Below are 22,300 nucleotides of genomic sequence, written 5' to 3'. Positions count from 1 at the left end.
ATCATAGTGGATGTATTGTTCAATAATTCATTAGTGCTGTAGAAATGTAAATATGTGGAAAGAACTAAACTTTATTTTCATGTAAAACTGAACATAGTACCGTAGAAATGTAGGGCTGGAAATGTTGCGGTCCAAATACAAGACAGAACAAGGCTTTAAGCAAGCAAGCAGGCTGGTCTGCCGACGGGTTGGTCTGCCTGTCAGCTTTCCACCCTCTCTTTTATTTCTCTCCCTCCTCCTGCGCATTACATACTCCAACAGATAAAAGGAATACACTGGCTTTGTTTAATATTCTTATTTATCAATTTCTATCTATCACATTCCTTGCTCTCGGGCCTTGAGCCCAGTCCTGGGAGGCTTCCCATGGTTCATGTCATCTGGGTGAGATTCCAAGGTTCATGCCCTTGAGAGGAGCCGTGTGTGCACTGCTCCTACACAACACTCCGGGTGTGCCCTGAATGTTGCCAAGTGCATGAATCCTACATCCCCTCCTTTTTTGTTTATTTGTGCTTGGCCATCTTATGGTAGCCATCAATTTGCTTTTGCAAGCCATTAACTCCCGGACAGACAAGGTCATAACTCGTGGAGCCTGCCAGGGCGGTTCTCGACAAAGCCTTAACAAAAAGGAAATACATTGCACACAGCAACAGCAAGAAATAAGCCCAAGAAGGTAAAGTGTAGTTGGCCGGGCCCCAATTAGCCATGCTAGAGTACTGGGAAGAGAGGTTCACGTAAGCAGCGAGCATCATCTCATTCCCTATTTCCTCAGGGTGATGACATACTGGAATAAGGCACGTACCTAACAATTCTTCAGCTGCTACAAAATCAAATAAAAGTGGGTAACATTTGCTATTGAAGCCAATCTTTCCCATAGGTTATATGTCATTCGGGCCCGTAACAGAGGAGGTGCTCCAAAGTCAACCCCTACAGGAAATACCAGGCACATAAGGCACACAATCAATACAGAATTGGCAGTGGTTTGGGTGAGAATGGCCACAAACAGAGTCTCAAGAGTCTCTGGCTGTTGGTTTGCTTGAGCCGCAGCGACCAATGCTTTCATTGCTCCCCATGTCACGGGCTGGCTTGGGATGCTACGTCTCCTCCGTCTCCGTCCCGCCATTGTCGACCCGGGAGGCACCGCGTTCTCCTCCAAGGTCAGCTGAAACTCCGGTATGGGGTTCGACAGCCCCTGGTGCCACGCCATGCTGTTTCAGTGCCGGTCGCACACACTGGGCCGGAACCCACAACAGTCCTGCAGGGAGAGACACAGCAGCATATCCCTGACCCCAAGTGATTAAAGGTACTTGGCCCAACCATTGTGGATCGGGCAGCTGACGATAATAGACACGCGGTCTTTCCAGTACCTCGGACTTATGAAAATGCCAATCCGCGGGGGTCTGCTGATCTGTATTCAGTGTTAAATTATTTAAAGTAAACAAAAGGATATGCAATTGTTGCTGAATGTCTCCTAAGGTTCGGAGACGCAGCTCCCCTTGTTTTAATTGTTTGTCAAGCAAGGTTTTTAGCGTGCGATTTGCACGTTCAACAATAGCTTGGCCTGTGGAATTATAAGGGATCCCGCGTTTGAGACGGACGTCCCATTGGGCACAAAAGGTGGAGAGGGCTGTGGAGCAATAGGCTGGGGCGTTATCCGTTTTTATCTGGCTCGGGCGACCAATAACAGCAAAACAGGCTAGCAAATGGTGAATAACTTTGGGAGTGGCTTCCCCACACTGTGGGGTTGCCCAGAGGAATCCCGAATAGGTATCAATGGAAACATGTAAAAACGAATAGGGGCGGAATTGTGGCACGTGAGTGACAACCATTTGCCACAGCTGATTCGCTGCGGTACCTCTGGGGTTAATGGCATAAGAAAAGGTAGGGGCAGCAGCGGCACAGTGGGGGCAGGAACGAACAATAGAACGTGCGTGATCAGCAGGAATGTGAAATTGTCGGGCCAAAACAGAGGCAGACTGATGAAAAAAGGAATGGCTTTCGATGGGGTCAGAAAAAAGGGAATTTACCTGACCACGTAATGCGCGATCAGCGTGCGCATTGCCCTCAGTGAGTAGCCCAGGCAGAGGTGTATGACTGCAAATATGAGCAACAAAATAAGGGAAATTACGAGTGGTGAGGAGATACTGTAAGGACAAAAACAGGCTAAGAAGGTCTGCATCGACCTGAGGGGTAATGAGGGCAAGGGATAAATGATCAATTACCTGATAAACATAATGGGTGTCCACAATTAAATTAAAGGGACAATCAGCAAAAAATTGAAAGGCCAAAATAACAGCAGCTAATTCCAAGAACTAGTGAAGCTCTCCAAGCGCTGTGCATGCAAATATTGTTGTACAAGTGAATGAAGCGCTTTCAGCTTTTCTAGGGGGAGGGGCCACTGGTCAATCCATACAGGCTCTAAGGATTGCCATACCAATGGTAATGCGGAGGGTAAGGTGGGTGGGGGAGGGTTTTGGGCCATTATATATTAATATCGAGGGTAGTGTCCAGCTTTACAAGTAAGTCATGGCCCCAAATATTGAGGCGGACAGGGAGCACAAAAGGGCGGATCGTAGCAAGGGCACGGCCTCCTGGTTTAGAGACCCTGACCCAAGACAAACTTTGGCACCCGGGTTTGCTACCCCCGATCCCCCACAACTCTTTAGAAGGAACTGTTGGCCAACTGACCGGCCAGTCCTGATCACGAATCACCGTAATGTCAGCTCCAGTGTTCACCAGCCCTGTAAAAGGAAAATTATTTAAAAGAAGTGTTAACTGAGGTTTCGAGGGGCGGAGCGACATTGTTAGAGCAACAAGTTGAGAGGACATGTCGTGAGGCGGCAACTGAGACAGCGTCGATCCAAAGCCGCCTCCGCCCCAGGCTCGATCGTCTGCGGCTGGCACCTGATAGGGGACTAAAATCAATTGTGCAATTGACCGTCCACGCGGGAGTGACTGCGGAAGATGGGTCCACACCTGAACTTTAATAACGCCAGTGTAATCGGTGTCAATGACCCCTGGAATGACAAAAAAAACCCTGTTTCCCAGCGTGTGAGCGAGGAAGAACCAGACCCACCAATCCGGCAGGGAGAGGTCCCGTCACCTGTGTAGGTATGGCGCAAACCTCCCCCGGCAACTGAAAATCAGTGTCGTCCTGCATAATCAAATCAAGCCCTGCACTTCCAGCAGTCGCCGCCCTCATGGAGTCTATGGATTTTAAGGCAGAGGAACAATTGTCTGAGTGGGAAACACCCCCGTTTGGCTCTGGGTTCGGGGGGGGACCCGTCGTGCAGTTTCCCGACCCGCTATGACACTGATTAGCCCAGTGATAGCCCTTCCGACACTTGGGGCACTTCTTTGAGGGGTGGGCGGGCGCCGTCGATGAGCGGCACTCCCGCTGAAAGTGACCCTCCTTACCACAGCGATAACAACGCTTCCCCTCCTTCCGACTTTTCTGCAGGGTGGCAGCCAGAAACCCAGCTTTATGTGCTTATGTGCCGATGTTTTGGCACGCCCGCAGCATGTCCGACAGCTCTAGAACGCCAGCGGCTTGTGCCGCCTGGAGAGCACGGCGGCAATCCTCGTTCGCATTTTCAACCGCCATTTTTAACAGAATCTCCTGAGCTGCCGCAGGGTTATCCACCTGTCGGAGGATAGCCTCCTGCAATCTGTTGGTAAAATCCATAAAGGACTCTGATGCACCCTGATGGATACTGGCAAAGCTTTTGGTAGGCTTGCCTGAATCCGGGACCTTCCGGAAAGCATGCTGGGCGCAGGCAGAAATAATGGGGAAGACAGCCTGCTGGAGTTGAGACTGCATTTGAACGGTAGCAAACGGGCCCTCCCCTGCTCATAAGTGACACCTTGCGCTATATATACCTGGGCTTGGCGTTCCACCATCTGCCGATACTCACTAAGCCAAATAACATACTGACTGGGCGTCAGCATCATGCGCAACAGCGCCTTCCAATCTTCAGGGACCAGGGTGTACCCAGTACCTAGCCCTTCAAGGAGACCACGTACATACGTGCTAGTAAGGCCGAACTCGCGAATCGCTTTCTTTACCTCTCTGATCACCGAGTAAGGCAAACTGACCCAGTTTGCAAGCTGGTTGCCCTGGCCATCATCCTGCCAGGTCACCGGGCAAACTGAGACCAGATCAGCTAATTCCACTGTTATAAGATCTGGACGAGTCTTCGCTGCGTGAACCATTTGTTGCACCAGTGAAAGCCCCTGAGCAGACGCGGACGACCCCCCGGGGGACCCCCCGGGGGGACGGTGACCACTCACCGGCTCCAGAGGGGAAGACAAAGGAGGCGGCAGTAATTGAGGCACTGGGGGCGAAACAGGGGGAGGGATGGCTGCAGGAGCGGACGGGGGTGGAGAGATCACCAGCCTCTCTATTGGCGCGAGGGTGGGCCTTTCTTAGGCGACATGCTCTATCGCGTCGCGGCAGAGGTGCCACGCATATAAAGCCTGCACGGGCGCCCGAGGCTCTTTGTGCAATGTCTGGCCCAACCACTCCCAGTCCGCTAGCTTAAGGGTTCCGGCTTCAGGGTACCACGGGCATTGGGCACTCACCTCCTGTAGCAGGAGAGTGAGTTCTCGAGTGGGGCAATCATGCTGAGCCTTACGCAGCAAATACTGTAGCTCATTGCAGTGTTGCACTTGCAAAGCAGAGAGGGAGCTTCCCATACTTACCACGACGAAAAATACTCACCAGGATCTGTGAAGCGGATGAGTGATGCGTCTGAAACCCTTGCTGGGCGAGGTGAGTGCTGAGGGCCCCACGTTTGGGCGCCAGTTGTTGCGGTCCAAATACGAGACAGAACAAGGCTTTAAGCAAGCAAGCAGGCTGGTCTGCCGACGGGTTGGTCTGCCTGTCAGCTTTCCACCCTCTCTTTTATTTCTCTCCCTCCTCCTGCGCATTACATACTCCAACAGATAAAAGGAATACACTAGCTTTGTTTAATATTCTTATTTACCAAAATCTATCTACCACATTCCTTGCTCTCGGGCCTTGAGCCCAGTCCTGGGAGGCTTCCCACAGTTCATGTCAACTGGGTGAGATTCCAAGGTTCATGCCCTTGAGAGGAGCCGTGTGTGCACTGCTCCTACACAACACTCCGGGTGTGCCCTGAATGTTGCCAAGTGCATGAACCCTGCATGAATCCTACACTGGAAAGGATGTCATCAAGTCCAGTCCCATATGCTGAGGGAGGACCAAGTGAGCCTAGACCATCCCTGACAGGTGGTTGTCTAACCTGTTCTTAAAAACCCCCTGTGATAAGGATTCCACAACCTCCCTTGGAAACCTATTCTTATAATTAGGATAACTATCCTTATAATTGGAAAGTCTTTCCTAATATCTAACCTAAATCTCCCTTGCTGCAGTTAAGCTCGTTACTTCTTGTTGTATCTCCTGTGGACTTGGAGAACAATTAATTACCATCCTCTTTATAACAGCTCTTAATGTATTTGAAGACTTATTAGATCCCCTTTCAGTCTTCTTTTCTCAAGATGGCTAGTGTTTTTAACCTTTCCTCATAAGACTGGTTTGCTAAACCCTTTATAATTTTTGTTGCTTTCCTTTGGATTCTCCAATTTGTTCCCATCTTTCCTAAAGTATGGTGCCCAGAATTAGCCACAACTATTGTATTTACTTCATTTTAAAATAAATTTGTATGTACAGAGTCTTTCACTCAGAAGATTCCCTACGCAATTTACAGCCTGCATACACAGAGATCAATCATCCATCAAAAAATGCAATCTTCTCTGGGACCCCCGCCATTAAAGGAAATCAATGCTCACTAGCACAAAGATACTAGTGCTTGTGTCAAGGTTCCTCCCCCACTCTGAACTCTAGGGTACAGATGTGGGGACCTGCATGAAAAACCTCCTAAGCTTATCTTTACCAGCTTAGGTCAAAACTTCCCCAAGGTACAAAATATTACACCCGTTATCCTTGGACTGGCCGCTACCACCACCAAACTAATACTGGTTACTGGGGAAGAGCTGTTTGGACGCGTCTTTCCCCCCAAAATACTTCCCAAAACCTTGCACCCCACTTCCTGGACAAGGTTTGGTAAAAAGCCTCACCGATTTGCCTAGGTGACTACAGACCCAGACCCTTGGATCTTAAGAACAATGAACAATCCTCCCAACACTTGCACCCCCACTTTCCTGGGAAATGTTGGATAAAAAGCCTCACCAATTTGCATAGGTGACCACAGACTCGAACCCTTGGATCTGAGAACAATGAAAAAGCATTCAGTTTTTTACAAGAAGACTTTTAATAAAAAATAGAAGTAAATAGAAATAAAGAAATCCCCCCTATAAAATCAGGATGGTAGATATCTTACAGGGTAATTAGATTCAAAAACATAGAGAACCCCTCTAGGCAAAACCTTAAGTTACAAAAAAGATGCACAGACCGAAATAGTTATTCTATTCAGCACAATTCTTTTCTCAGCCATTTAAAGAAATCATAATCTAACACATACCTAGCTAGATTACTTACTAAAAGTTCTAAGACTCCATTCCTGTTCTGTCCCTGGCAAGAGCAGCATACAGACAGACACAGACCCTTTGTTTCTCTCCCTCCTCCCAGCTTTTGAAAGTATCTTGTCTCCTCATTGGTCATTTTGGTCAGGTGCCAGCGAGGTTACCTTTAGCTTCTTAACCCTTTACAGGTGAGAGGAGCTTTCCCCTGGCCAGGAGGGATTTCAAAGGGGTTTACCCTTCCCTTTATATTTATGACAGCTTGGGTGAAGGGATAGCTCAGTGGTTTGAGCATTAGCCTGCTAAATCCAGGGTTGTGAGTTCAATTCTTGAGGGGGCCATTTTGGGATTTGGGGCAAAAACTGGAGATTTGTCCTGCTTTTGAGCAGGGGGTTGGACTAGATGACCTCCTGAGGTCCCTTCTAACCCTGATATTCTATGACTCTATGATACAACTGTGATGTGTACACCTGTACACTCAACACTGCCTGTGAGATTACAACAAGATAATGGGCTGGATTTAAACCAGTGAATTAAAAATGAATCAAGATCCCATTACCAACTCTTTAAACCAAACAGCCCTTTATTCTTTTAATCTTTAATAACACTAAGCTGTCAGGGATTCGATTTTATGTTTCATCTGAAAAATCCAGATTCTCAGGGTAGATGCAGAACTACTAAAAAGTTGCTTGCTGCTATTTCAATGGGCATCTGCAAACCAGTGTTAGAAGTTGAACCACTCAATTTGTGGGAGTCCCTGGGCAGTCACCTATAGTTTGCTGAAGTGATAAACCGATATTCTTCATTTGAATTATTGTGTTAAAATGTGAGGAACTAAATGGGAATGGAGAAAAGAGGAAAGCTAGTCTTGTGTTGTAGAAAATCTTATGGTCTGTATAGATCTTAATAGTCACAGCAGTTGGTCTTGTATGAGGTTTTGTGGGTGCGATTTCATGAAGAATTGCTAGAGAACTTTCAGTGGTAGAACGTCAAAGCTTTATAGTGAACTTGGCTCCTAGAGGTTACCTGCAAGGATTTTGAAAAATTGTGTTCCCATAGTCTTTTGGGCTGGTCTCTCCAGTTGGAACCCTTTTTCATGGATGACACAAAGTTGGGAGGTATTGCCAATGTGGAGGACCAGAATGTCATATAAGATGGGGAGGACCTTGAAAACTGGAGGAATAGAAACGGGATGAAATTTAATAGTGCAAAGTCATGTACTTAAGGACTAAAAAAAAAAGATTGTTGCTATAAACTGAAGACTTATCAGTTGGAAGTGACGGGGAGACAAACTTGGATGTATTGACTGATCACAGGATGACTATGAGCTACTAATGTGACACAACCATGAAAAAGGCTAACACAATCCTAGGATGAATCAGGCAAGATATTTCCACTAGAGACAGAGAAGTATTATTGGCATAATACAAGGCACTGGTGGGATACCTCATTTGGAATACAGTGTGCGATTTTGGTCTCCCATGTTTAAGAAAGATGAATTCAAACTGAAACAGGTTCAGAGAACAGCTACGAGTTTGATCAGATGAATGGAAAACCTACTTTATGAGGGGAGGTGCAAGGAGCTTGGCTTGTTTAGCTCAACCAAATCAAGGCTGAGGGGAGATATGATTGCTCTCTGTAAATAAACCAAAGGGATAAATACCAGGAAGGGAGAGGAATTAGTTAAGCGCCAATGTTGAACAAATGGATGTAAGCTAGCCATCAACAAATTTAGACTTGAAATTAGACAAAGGTTTCTAGCCATCAAAGGAGTGAAGTTCTGAAACAGCCCAAACAGTTTATGAGGCGGATGGTAAGATGAGACTGCTAAAATGGCATGCGGCCTATCTGCAAGTGCTAGTAGCAAATATCCCCAATAGCCACAGATGGGACACTAGATGGAGAGATCTCTGAGTTACTACAGAGAATTTTTTCCCAGGTGTCTGGCTGGTGGGTCTTGTCCACATGCTCAGGGTCCAACTGATCACCATATATGGGGTTGGGAAGGAATTTTCCCCCAGGTCAGATTAGCAGAGACCCTAGAGGGTTTTCACCTTCCTCTGCAGCATGGGGAAGGAGTAACTTGCTTGTTTAAACTAGAGTAAATGGTGGATTCTCTGTAACTTAAATCTTTAAGTCATGATTTGAGGACGTGAGTAACTCATCCAGAGGTTAAGGGTCTATTACAGTAGTGGGTAGGTGAGGTTCTGTGGCCTGCAATGTCAGGAGGTCAGACTAGGTGATTGCAATAGTCCTTAAAGTCTGAGTCTCCTGGGAAAAGTCTTCCCCCCTTTTTTAATCACATAGTATATCAGCTTTTGGGTACTTGTTTTTATTTCAGCAGTTAGTACAAGTTTGACATTGTATGTCGGGGGAGAGGGGAGCAGAGGGGTATTTAAGTGAAGCAAAATGTATTTCTGTAATATTTTCCTCAAAACACCACATCTGTGACTCCATCACTTAAACAAAATCTAAACTATATATCTTTGACACATTATTGTAGCAGTCTAAGTCATATACACAGTACGATTGAGGAGCTCCACACAAAATGGATAGCCAGATTTGCCTTATACAGGCCCAAAATGAAGATGTTTATTCTGAAAAAAAGTTACCTACAAATATTCAGATTAAGAAAGGGTGGGAAAGATGTAGAAAACATTCAATTTCTTGACTTCAGCTGATGGACTAAGGACTGAGAAGACTTTATTTTCCAGCTCACTTCCCAGACTGCTTTTTAAGTCCATGTTTTTCCTAATTAATATATTTCGCACATAGTTTCATATGGAAAAATAATTCTTCACTGCCCATGCAAAAAACTATTAGGCAGCATCACTGGCAGAATATTTGTTCCATATGCTAGTAAAAGCTGGTGAGTCATAGAACATTAGGGATGGAAAAAACCTGTTAGGTCATCTAGTCCATTTCTCTGCTAATACTGAGTTCTTCTTTGAGTGATTGCACATGTCCATTCCGATGTAGGTGTGTGCATGCCCTGAGCACAGTCACCAGAATTTTTTCCCTCAGTGGTATCCGTCGGGTCAGCTCTGGCACCCTCTGGTGCCACATGCTCGTAACGCCGTTATCAAGGGCCCAGCCAATGCTGTGCCCTCTCAGTTCCTTCTTACCACCTGTGACACTCACTGGAATTGCTCTCTTTGCTTCGGCAAACTTTTCCAGTGGTTTTCGCTGTTCTTTGTAGTGTAGTGTACATAGTTGATTTAGTTGTAAATATTCAGTTTTATTTAGTAAGTGTTTGGAGTTTTCTCCATCAGTTTGCAAAGTTTGTTTCCTAGTGCCAGGGCATGGCTCAGCCACCGGGTTTCAAGCCCTGTGCCTCCTGCCGTAAGTTGATGCTCTTGAGTGACCTGCACTCCAGTTGTCTCAAGTGCTTGAAAGACAGCATTGAGACCTGATTTTGAATTGAGTTACTTGGACTTGGCACCAAGTACCTCAGCATCGGTACGGAGTGCCCCTCCCAATGTGCAAGAGTCTTGGCACTGTTTGCATCCCCAGTGCCTAGAAGAAACACAAAAGGCAGCTGGCTGAGAGCAGTCACTCCCCGGCACCAAAGATGGCGAGGCATGGAGACTGGAACAGAGTGAGACGTGGGTCAGGCCATTCCTCTACCTTGGCACCACAACAGCTGGTACCAGCAACCCCGGTTCCTACATAGGCCCTGCTGTCTCTGGCACTGGAGGCGCTGTCTTTGGCAGACAGCGCAGTACCAGTATGTTTATGGTACCATCAATTCCAGAGACATTCACTACAGCCAGGGACCTGCTGTCATTGCTGGTGCCTGTATCCCTGGCAGCATAGGGATCAGCACCACCGCTACTGTCCAGCAGGAGAGATCTGTCTTCTCTCAGTTCCCAGCTGGTTCCAGGTGCAGTGGCACCACCCAGGGACAACCTTCAATCTTCAGGTGGTGACTTGACCTGCAGGCAGTGTGCGTGGGAGTGCCTTTTTCCAGGCCCCAACTCTCGCGGTCTCTAGTAACAGATGTGTCGGCAATGGGTTGGGGGGCGCATTTAGGCAGACTCAGGACCTCTGGTCCCAGGCAGAACTTTCACTGCACATCAGTGTCAGGGAGCTAACAGCGGTGTGCCTTGCTTGCCAGACATTCCAGGCCCATCTGGAGGGCAGATGTGTATCGGTATTGACCGACAACATGATAGCGATGTTCTACATAAACAGACAGGGTAGTGCTCTCTCCTCTCCCCTGTGCTGGAAAGCCCTCAAACTGTAGGAGTTCTGCATTGTCCATTTGATACATCTAGAGGCATCATAAGTTCGAGATTCCAGAACTGGCCGATCATCTCAGCAGGTCATTTCACAGACACGAGTGGTCCTTCCACCTGGGTGTTCTGATCAACATCTTCCAATGGTGGGTATTTCCCCAAATAGATTTTTTTGCAACAAAGTACAATAGAAAGCGTGACCAGTTTTTCTCCTGAATCACACCCCGGGCTCATTCACAGACACTTTTCTCCCCCCTTGGAAGGACCATGTACTATATGCTTTCCTGCCCTTCCCACTTGTATACATGGTCCTGATGAAGGTCAGAAGGGAGGAAGCATCAATGATCTTAATAGCACCAGCGTGGCCTCGCCAGCACTGGTTCACCATGCTTCTAGGCCTGACGGTGGACATGCCAATAATCCTGCCCCTGGTCCCGGACTTGGCTATGGTCCTGGGTGTTCATCTCCAGCATCCCAATCTGCAGTCTCTCCATTTCATGGCAGAAAACTCCGTGGCTAAACCTCTCGGCGCTCACATGCTTGGACCCTGTTAGAGAGGTCCTCCTTAGCAGCAGGAAGCCATCCATTAGGGCCACCTATCTGACCAAGTGGAAAAGATTTTCCATTTGGGCATTACAAAAACACACTCCGCCATTACAGTCATCGATTCCCTTTATCCTGGACTATTTGCTGCATCTAAAACAGTAAGGTCTGTCGGTATCATCAATAAAAGTGCACCTGGGTGGTCTCTCAGCTTTCCACACCGGTTCGGCCAGTTGCTGAGTTTTCACGAAACCCATGGTGGGCCACTTCCTCAAATAAAACAGCCAATTCCCCCTTGGGATCTCAACCTTGTGCTTTCTAGACTGATGGGACCTCCTTTTGAGCTCTTAGCAACATGCTCCCTCCTCTACCCTTCCTGGAAAGTAGCATTCTTGGTAGCTATAACTTCGGCCAGGAAGGTGTCTAAGCTTAAGGCCTTAACCTCAGAGCCCCCATATGCGGTCTTCTATAAGGACAAGGTACAGTTGCGACCACACCTGGCCTTTGTCCCGAAGGTAGTTTCACAATTCCATGTGAACCAGGACATTTTTCCTTCTGTGTTCTTTCCTAAGCCACACGCTAGCAACAGGAAATTAATGCTCCACTCCCTGGATGTCAGATGAGCATTAGCCTTCTACATTGAAAGAATGAAGCCATTTTGAAAATCAACACAACTCTTCATTACAATTGTGAAGCGTATGAAGGGGTGTCCAGTCTTGTCCCAAAGGATTTCTTCTTGGATCACAGCCTGTATCTGGGCATGCTCTGACTTGGCAAAGCTACCTGGGGGGGTTGCACCTTAGGATAGCAAACCAGTAGGCTCTGATGGGTTGCTATAACTTTAATATGTGGAATGCCATGCACAAATTTCTATTCCCACCCTTCCTCCCCATCCCTCTTCAGGGACCCCTCTCACAAGCAAATTTTGGTCCAGAAGGTCCAATCCCTCCTTTTGGGAGAGAACCGTGGAAGAGGTTCCGCAAAACTTGAGAGGAAAGGGGTTCTACTCCAATTATTTCCTAATTCTGGAAGCCCATGGTCGTCTCAAGCCTGTTCTCGACCTGCACCACTTCAACAGCTAACTCAAGGTTCCCTCCTGAAGTTCCTCATGGTCTCCCTGGCTTCCATAATTTCCTCTCTGGATCCTGGGGATTGGTGTGCTGCCCTTGATTTAAAGGACACCTATTTCCACATATACATTTTCCAAGGCCACAGAAGGTTCCTCAGATTCGTTGTGAACCACACACACTACCAGTTCAAGGTACTCCCGTTCAGCCTATCAGCTGTTCCACGGGTTTTCACTAAATGCATGATGGTAGTGGTGGCCCTTCTGAGGAGACAAGGAGTAATGGTCTTCCCATGTCTCGACAACTGGCTAGTCAAAGGCCAGGTGGAGTCCAGCATACACCTCATACAGTTGACTTTCCAGGTCTACACCTGTTATCATGATTCTTAAAACCCAAAGCTCTCGGTAACTATTACTCTTGTTGAGGTGGTGGTAAGAAATAAATCAGTAGAGACAAGGCTGTCCAACTAACAGGTGACTGGCACAAACATTATGAGTCCTTTCACTTAAAGCTGCACTTTATTTTAGTCTCAAACACTTACACATGTTCACAACTGGTTAGTAAAACACTCCAAAAATAAATAATTACCTAAGTTCTGAGTGGTTTTCGAGTGGTACAATGACAGCTGTCCAATTGGCCAGTCTTTTATCTGCCATACGGGACCCTAAGATGTGTCCACAAAATGTTCCTGAAGAATCTACCTAGCCAGAGCCATCCTGTTCATAGGGCAGAGCGGGGCAACCGCCCCAGAACCTGCGCTTTGGGGGGGCCCGCGCTTCAGTGGGATGCGGGGGGTGGGGTAGAAGCGGCTCGGGGGTCTAGCAGGGGGCCTAGCACCAGCAGCAGGGGTCAGGCCCGCACCCCGCACTCACTGGCCCAGCCATTTATTTCTTTTTCTTGCCCACAGCCCACCAGGCTTGGGCTTGGGCTCAGTCTCTGTGGCAGCAGCAGCAAGTGACCCGGCCCCAGCCCGCTCCACTCCGCTCTGTCAGCTCCCGGTGTTGCCTACCGCTGCAGGGTCCTAGCGCCCCCCACCACTAGTGCCAGGGCAGACTGACCCTGCCCTTCCACTCGGACAGATCCTTCCCTTTTCCAGCTGGACCCTCCACCAGCATAGGGGACCCCCTAGCACAGGTGAGTGCCATCCAGCAGTCTCCACCATCCCTCGCCTGTCACCCCAGCCCTGGTGTCCCCACAGTGCCCCACTTCTCCCCCTTCCACTGCCCTTTCTCCCCTCTCCCAGCACTGGGTGGGGTCCTCCAATGCCATCTCCAGGCCAGGGCCAGCCCTTATTACTCCCCTGCCTCAGGGTCCTCCTTGCCTTTCATCTCTCCCAGCCTTGGCGTCCCCTGGACCCCACACCCTCCTAGGGATGGCCCCTGCACTTAGCCCGTGCTTTCTCTCTTTATTTATTTGGGTTAATGTAACAATAACATGTCAATAAAAAAACTTGTAAAGCAAACAATTTCACAGTTTAAGCAAGAGGTTTCCTCAAACCATTAATTAGACAGATGTGTTACAGCAGAGTCCACATCTCTTGAGAGCCCTGACAAACACATTCCAAAGGGCAGATATAGATAAGCTTCCTGTTCTTCTAAAATACATACCCCAGCAATTTCAATAGAGATCTCATCAGGAAGGACACAAGGTTGGCTCCCCCCTCAACCTCCTCCTCTCCTGGCTTCTTGCTAAGGCTGCTGTACAGGCCCAATACAGGCTTACTGACTTGGCTGCTCTGGGCAATAAGCATGATAATCGATAGTCCAATTATCGGTAGTGGTCCAGTCATTCTGTTGGTCCACTAAGATCTCCCCGTACAGGTCTACTAATAAATTTGCAAAAGTCTACCCTCATCCTGGTACAGAGGATAGAGTTCATCGGAGCGGTACATGACTCCACTCAGGCCAGAGCCTTCCTCTCAGAAGGCTGGTTTCGAGCAATCTTTATAAGGTCCCTCAAGGTCCACCTGATTACAACAGCATGGAGCTGTCTGAGATTCCTGGGCCATATGGCATCATGCACTTACATGATGCAACATCCGAGACAATCTCAGACCACCTCAGGCATGGCTGGCCACCGTGTACTTGACAAGTCGTCATCATCTGTACTCAGTTAACACTATACCTCCCTGAGTCCCTGTGTCCCTGGATTGGTGGCTAGACCAGCATGCAGTTTGTGCGGAAGTTCCCTTTTCGTGGCCCCAAGCTTCAATGTCCCTGATCTCGGACACATTGGCACTGGGCTGGGGAGACCACCTGGGGCCACTCCAGACGCAAGGCCTCCGGTTTTCAGAATAGCTCTCTCTCCACATCAATGTCAGAGAGCTCAGGGCAGTTCACCTAATCTGTCAAGCATTCCTACCTCACGTTATGGGCAAGGATGTGTTGGTTCTCATGGACAACACTACAGCTATGTTTTACATCAACAGGCATGGAGGGGCATGCTCTTCCCCCTCCACCTCCTCAGCTGTGGGAGTTCTGCATAGTGCATTCAATCCACCTCAACACTTCTCACCTCCTGGGAGTGCAGAACCAGCTGGTGGATTGCCTCAGCAGGTCTTTCTCCAGTCACCATGAGTGGTCCCTTCAGCCAGACATCACAAGGGACATTTCCTATCAGTGGGGGACTTCCCAAATCAACCTTTTTGCTACCCAGATCAACAGGAAATACCACCAGTTCTGCTCCCTGCAAGGCCATAGCCCTGGGTATCTCATGGATGCTTTCCTGCTAGTATGGACAGATCATCTGTATTATGCTTTCCTCCCTATCCTGCTAGTGCACAAGGTTCTGATGAAGATCAAGTGGGACCGGGATGGAGTAATTTTCATAGCCCCAGCATCGCCGAGGCAACACTAGTTCACTGCTCCTGCTTCCTTTACATCCAGATCTGATCTCCCCAGGATCATCTGAGAGACGGTTGCCCCATCTGAACCTTAGCTCTCTTCATCGGACGGCCTGGAAGCTCTATTGCTGAATCCTGAAGAGCAGGCTTGGTCAGAACAGGTTTGTCAGGCCCTGTTAGGTAGTAGGAAGCCCTCCACCCGGGTTACTTACCTTGCAAAATGGAAGCAGTTCTCCATCTGGTCTTGCCTGTGCCAAGTTTCACTCTTGTGTTCTTCATTGCAGGATATTTTGGAGTACCTCTTGCACCTGAAGCAACAAGGCTTAGCTATCTCTTCTGTCAGGGTTCACCTTGCAGTGATATTGGCCTTCCATCACCCAGTTGACAACAGCTCCATCTTCTCCTGTGAGATGGCTATCTGTTTCCTGAAGAGCCTAGAGGTTAGAAGTTATACCCCCAGGTTAGAGAACCCATTCCTCCCTGGGACCTAAACCTCATCTTATCAAAGCTTATGGGTTCCCTATTCTAGCCTCTAGCTATGTGCTCATTAACACAACTTTTCTGCAAGGTGGCCTTCTTAGTGGCCATCACTTCGGCCATAAGGATGTCGGAGATCCATGCCCCTCACATCAGAGCCTCCATACCTTGATTTTTTTTTTTTAAGGATAAGGTGCAGTTGCATCCACACCCTGCTTTCCTCCCATAGGTGGTTTCGCAGTTCCATTGCAGTCAAGCAACCTTCATACTAGTTATCTTCCTGAAACCACATGTGAATAGAGAGAAGCAATGTCTTCACTCTTTAGATGTCAGATGGGCCTTAGCATCCTACAAAGAAAGGACCAAGCTGTTTTGTAGATCTACCCAGCTGTTTATAGTGGTAGCTGATAGGATGAAGGGCCTCCCTATCTCTGCTCAGAAAATTTCGTCCTGCATCACATTGTGCATTTGCATATGTTATGATCAGGCGGGCGTTCCGCCTCTAGCTAACCTGACCACTCATTCCATGAGATCATAGGCTGCCACAGCTGCTCCTAGTGCAGGTCCCTATTCAGGATATCTGCAAAGTAGCAATTTGGTCATTGTCGCACACATTCTTGGCACACTGTGCCATCACCCAACAGGCCAGAGATAACACCAGCTTTGGCGGAGCGGTCTTGCGGTTAGCATGTCCATAGACTCCGAGCCCACCTCCTATAAACCGCTTGTGAGTCATCTACATTGGAATGGATAGATGCAAGCACTCAAAGAAGAAAAAACAGTTACTAACCTTCTGTAACTGTTGTTACCCCTGGGGAAATTCTGCACCACAGTGCGTGCACAAAATTCATGTGCTGCATACATTTTTAAAATTTTTTTGCAGAAAATAGCTTCTGCCAGAAAGTTGCCACAGTTCCTCTTTTTTGCCCACCAGAGGGTGCTGTGGTGCTAGAACAGAGCAGCCACTCCCGGCCAGCTAGGAAAAAGAGAGAGAGCCTATAATGCCTTCTTCACAGCGCCTATTGGGCCAGGTCAGGAGACAAAGGATATGGGGAGACAGACAGCATGGGGCTGCTGGGGGGTCAAACAGGGACTTAGAAAGAGTTAGTGGGAGAGGACAGACTGGTGCAGGGGCTGAATGGGAGTGGAGACGCAAGAGATGGGGAAGGGAGTGCAGGGCCACATAGGGAAAGGGAGGTGCCTGAGTGCGGGCACAGAGACACATGGGGATGGCGCAGATGTGTCTGACTGAATGGGAGAGGCTAGGGGTCAGCCAGGATCTGCATGGGGGAAGCTCCCTAACAACCCCTTCCTGCCCCCCCCCAAAAACCTGTCCCATACTTTTGCCACGCATATCCAACACCCCTCCAAATTCACACCCAGGCTTCTTCCCAGCAATTACTTCCCTCTCCCTCAGCTCCTCTGTTATCCCTGACTCCCACAAGCCTTTGCATGCTTCTGAAGGGTGCAGGAAATATGATTCTGTATTGTAGTGTAAATGAATTATTATTCAGAGTTCTGTATTAATATGCCTTGTAAGGAATCTATTTGTCAAAAAACATTTCCTGAATCTTTTTTGTTGTCTCTATTGTTACAGACATACTTGCTGACAGGTATTTTGAAATAAATTACCAAAATAATTGAAACTGGTGTGATTATACTGTGTTATTTTGACAAATAAAATATGCAGAAGTTTGCAGAATATTAAAATATTGTGTGCAGAATTTTTAATTTTTGGCACAGAATTCCCCCAGGAGTATGTTGTTTTTTGAGATGTGTTGCACCCGCCCTTCTACCCCTCTGTCAGAGTTGGCCGGAAAGAAGGAACTGAGGGGGCACAGGGTCGGGTGGGCCTTTTATACTGGTGCTATGAGTGTACAGCACCAGAGGGCGCCAGAGCTGACCGAATGATACCACTGAGGGGAAAAATTCCCAGCCACTGTGCTCGAGGCATGCACAGACCTATATTGGAATGGACATCTGTAACACATCTCAAAGAACAACAGTTACAGAAGGTTAGTAACCATTTTTTGTTCATTGTGTACATTTGTCTTTTGTCAAGTCTAATGCCAAATAATGTACTTCTGCCACTTCTCATGGGAGACTATTTTACAACCTTATAGATCAGAACGTTTCAGCTAATATTCATCTTAAATATTTCCTTTCTTAATTATATCCCACTATTATAACACTAATTTCACTATTTTATTACTATTAATAAAACTGCTAGTTGCACTCTGTTGTATAAATATTTTTTCTCCTCAGTGTTCGCTTCAAATATTTGTAGATATTCCTGTCCACCTCCCCAGTGCTAAGTCATCATGGTATACACCATTGAAATAAATGAGACCATTCACAATGGTAAGCACCATGCTGACTAGTGAATGTCTGATTTTGCATCACTGAAATCAATGGGACCATTGCCATTTACTCCTTGGGTTCGGAATCAGGCCCTAATGTTACTAAAAGGGCCCTTTTATAAAGGAGGATTTTAATATACCTGTGTAGGGTATTTTTAATTGCATGCTTTCAAATTTCAGAGTTAAGTCTTCGACAACGAAAATCTGGTCTATTTTAAATAAATTCAATAAGGACTTTTACAGATCTAACTAAAAAAATTATCCCACTCCATCATTGCTCCAGCCATACCTACGCCCACCCTCACCACACATGAATCTTAAGTTGTGCAGAAATTTCTGTGGGTGCTCTGCAAAAGAAGCATTTAAAAAGAGGTATTGCACAGCTCTGATGTCACAATTGAGAGTTATAACCATCTCATGACCTCATACCCAAGTGTTACCTTGCTTTCCAACAGACAGTGTCAGTTTATAACAAATGTGTGCCTGACAGGAAGGATGAAGAGCCTGATGGCACTTAGGCAGGGTACCAGCTGTTATCACATCAGTGCTATCTATAACCCCTACTGAATATACCTACTAAATGGATCCTTTATAGGGGGAAAGTTAATATGTAAGTTGAAAGAAAATGAGAATTGGAATGTTAGACAATTTGAACTTACTGTAAATGTCTTATAACTTAAGATTTATAAAGACACATGTATCCCGTGTGCTCAGGATTTGAATCTTTTGGCCAGCAGTTTCTGTTGGAGCCATGGATGTACCCTGAATGTCCTCATGTCAAGGGAATAAAGGATGGGGTGGGCCCAACTGCCCCCAGTTCCTTTTTACTGCCATGGCTGAAAGACAGAACCCCAACAGTGTCTGCATCTCAGAACACTTTCTAAACCACTTATTGTAGATATTTGTAAATAGTGTAAAGATTAGGTTTTTTTAGTGTAGTCAGTGTAGTTTCGGCCCATTAACATTGGCACAATTGTTATTTTTGGAGAGAAGTAGTTTTCTCCTGGTACTGGGACTTAGTCATGACTGAACCTAAGTCTCCCAGGTCCAAAAACGGCCCCTCCAGTGCAGCTTAATGATGGTCATACAAGATTACCTCAGGGACAGACACATCCCTCATAAATGTACCATTTCTAGGTCCCTTTCACAAAGGATCCAGAAGGTAAGAGAGGCTCACTTCAAACTTTTTTTCTTGGACCAGGCTTTGGCCTTCCTCAGACCCAGGCAAGCAAGACCCACCTGGACTAACTCAGTTTGAGTCCAGAAGTGCCCCAGTATACCCCCAATCAATAACTAGCTCCTAAGTCCCGTTCTCCAATGTTAAGGAAAAGTTAGCACATGTGACTCCATTTTGGTTTGGGGTCCCACCATTGTTTAAATGCCAGCACATCATACACCAGGAGGAGTAATCCTTAGATACTGAATCCCTGTGAAAATCCTCCTCCTTATCTCCAGCCTGCCTTGACTCCCCAGTATCTGGTTTTTGTCAGTCTCTAACTCCCTGTCTCTTGGCCTTGGTGTGAGGCCTCCCATCCTGATAATAAAAGTTACTGATGCATGGCTTTAGGACCATGCTGTGTAATTAACATACTGGTATAGCACGAGGAATGCACCAAGCAGGGATAGGTGGTAGATAAGACAAGGGTTTGTTTATTGGCTAAGGTTTCCGATGCACGAGGGCAACATGCTTTGCTAAAAGGTATATAACCTTTGTATAATCTGCATTCAGGGTCCCCTCCTGGCTAGCAGGGGGGCACCACGCTCGAGCATAATAAACGTAGTGTCTTTTGGGAACTCTGCAGTTGTGGACTTTATTTCTGTGCCTCAGCCTAGATTCGAACTGTGCGTGACCTATCAGGTATAATTCGCAGCATTGGTGTGCGTGTCCTACAAGGTGTAATTCGTAGCACTTGTGTGCGTGTCCTACCAGGTGTAATTTGCAGCAGTTGTGTGCGTGTCCTACCAGGTGTAATTTGCAGCAGTTGTGTGCGTGTCCTACCAGGTGTAATTCGTAACACCAAGATGGCCCTGACTACAGACACTCACAGGGCTATGGGATCATCAGCTAAAACTTCAGATAGAGGTAAGAAAGGAGCATCACTCCTTTAGAAAACATTGAGGCACATCCCAGCTAGTTGACCCAAGCAAATAGAGAATGAAATCGCTTCTTCACTCACAGTCTAAGGGGATTTCACAGCCCGAAAAGGGTACTGCTGTAGCCCAAAGGGAGCATGGTACCAGACTCTTGGCATGTCTCATGGTACTAATTGCATCTGATACCAAATCTGCAGTACCAATGACTCATCCAACACCAGTTACTTTGGCACTAACCATTACAGCACAGTCAGCCCCCCCACTGCTATTTGCAGTACCAGGGTGGTATGTATAGTGAAGAACTTGCTCAAAAAAGCAGTGGATGTAAAGAAGATCCATATTTGGCACTACTCAACTATAGAGCTACATTATTGCAATGTGGAAGTAGTCTACAACAGAAGTATAAATACTTGATTACCAGATGTGGGACAAAAACAAAGGTGGACTAAGGAGACTGTGATAGTGAGAAAAAGACTGGAAAAGTACAATTGGACAAAATATAAAGGAGTAAGACATCTTCCACAGTTAAAAAACAAAGACTGTGTGAGAATTTGGGAAGATGAGCACTGGCCAGTCAAAGCTATAGTGATGAAAAGAGGAGTCACCTCACTTATACTCACTGATCATAGATGAAGGCAAAATCTTACACGGGAATGTGCTTGAGTTTCCCCCTGACACCTTAGCCAAGATAAGAGAAATGAGAGCAGATGCGTAAGGTGAAAATATTTCACAAACTGCCCCTATTATTTCATGAGACTGAACAGTTTCTTACAAACAAAGACTTGTCTAAAGATGGTTTGCAATACAGCATCTCAGGAAGACTTCTGAAACACGCTAACAACTGCTCAAGACATGGCTGTGTTTAAGCAACTTGAAGGATTGTTGTTAGTTATTGTATTTATCATTTATAGTCTTTTAATTTAATAATGTTTTAGCTCAAAACAGGAAGATAGGATGTAGAATAAGTCCTCAGGAAGTGCAGACAAGTCCCACTTCCTGTGCACTCTAGATGCAGTCCTTGGTTTCCAGCATCGCACTGCTGGAGCAGAACAGGACTATCACAACCTGCAGCTCTGCAGAATAGCAGAACATTTAGATACCTCACTTCTGTACATAGACGTCAGCTTGAAACTGGTCAGCTCATCAGTAAGATACTACAGAGGAGGAGATTGTAGGAGAGGTATAGCTTGTGATGAGGGATTGGCTATGGGCATGGGTTGTGGCAAGAGCATGTGTGGCTATAGGGAAAGATATAGGTTATGGGTGTCTGGGTGTAGGAAGAGTAGGGGTTGTTTGTGTGTATGTGTATAGATGTGTATATAGAAGAGGATGAATTGTGGTGAATGTGTGCAGGGATGTGTTTTTGTGTAGAGAAGGATACAGGACGTAGCAAGAGGTCTGTGTGTGTAGGGGGAAGAGTATGGAATCAGACAAGAGGTGTGTCTGTTCAGGGAAGGGGTTGGGAATGTGTATATGTAGGAGGGAGCAGAGTGGTAGGGGTGGATGCATGGGGGTATGAGGTGTGTGAGTAGAGGATAGGATAGAGATTTTGGTGGGGGATGGAGGGGGTCTGTATGGTACAGGTTGTGGGGGGTGTGTGAGAGGGGCAATACAGGTTGAGGTGGAGTGTGTGTGTGTGAAGGATGAGGACTGTGGGAGAAGGGGAGGGTACAGCGTGGGGTGGCGTAGGGTGTGGGCTGTGACAGGAAGGGGTTGCGGTGGGGTTTGGGGAGCAGGGGAGGGGTTGTGCTGGCGGGGTGTATGGGCGGAGTGGGGGTAGGGTACAAGTTATGGTGTGAGGGCTGGCGCGTGGGCTGTGGGTTGCGTGTGAGAGAGGGGAGGTGCGGCACAGGTTGGGAGGAGGGTGACGGGGTAGGAAAGCCGTGGGTGGTTGCGAAGGGAGGGGCTACAAGCGGGCCGAGGTGAGACTCCGGGGGCTGGCAAGGTTCCCCGCCGCAGCCTGTGCTATCGGAGCTCAAGGTACCTTCCGTCACCCAGCGGCAGCTCCGCGGTCTCTGCTGAAGCCACAGAGGCTTCCCCGCCCCAAGGGCTAGGTTGAAATCGGTGCAGTCGCCCTCGCTAAAGATGGCGGCGGCTGACGCTTGGGTCTTGCCCTTGCTAAAGATGGCTGCAATCGAGGCGGCAGCGCGCTTCCCCTCAGTAAAAGGGCGATTGATGGGA

General features: G+C 47.3%; 1 protein-coding gene and 1 long non-coding RNA gene across 5 annotated transcripts in view; one reads left to right on the top strand and one right to left on the bottom strand.

The window, feature by feature from the left end:
• Positions 1-154: 154 nt before the first annotated feature.
• LOC142071537 (uncharacterized) lies at positions 155-22,204 on the bottom strand. 4 transcript variants are annotated; one of them, XR_012667623.1, is made up of 6 exons: positions 22,104-22,204; positions 20,740-20,797; positions 15,401-15,622; positions 2,686-2,738; positions 2,025-2,091; positions 155-1,252 (listed from the first exon to the last, which is right to left on the bottom strand). It is a non-coding gene; the product is annotated as an uncharacterized LOC142071537 (long non-coding RNA). The 4 variants fall into 4 exon arrangements; XR_012667622.1 differs by lacking the exon at positions 20,740-20,797 and adding an exon at positions 4,718-6,246; XR_012667621.1 differs by lacking the exon at positions 20,740-20,797.
• Positions 21,281-22,300, top strand: part of PNISR (PNN interacting serine and arginine rich protein) — a 35,557-nt gene continuing 34,537 nt past the window's right edge. The window contains exon 1 of the mRNA XM_075126596.1: positions 21,281-21,299. The gene's annotated coding sequence lies outside the window, so the exon portion shown is untranslated. The remainder of the gene's footprint in view (positions 21,300-22,300) is intronic.

Source organism: Caretta caretta, chromosome 3 (genome assembly GCF_965140235.1).
Source record: "Caretta caretta isolate rCarCar2 chromosome 3, rCarCar1.hap1, whole genome shotgun sequence".
Lineage (NCBI taxonomy): Eukaryota > Metazoa > Chordata > Testudines > Cheloniidae > Caretta > Caretta caretta.
The sequence above is the reverse complement of the archived record's forward strand: the minus strand, read 5'-3'. Positions and strand labels throughout refer to the sequence as shown.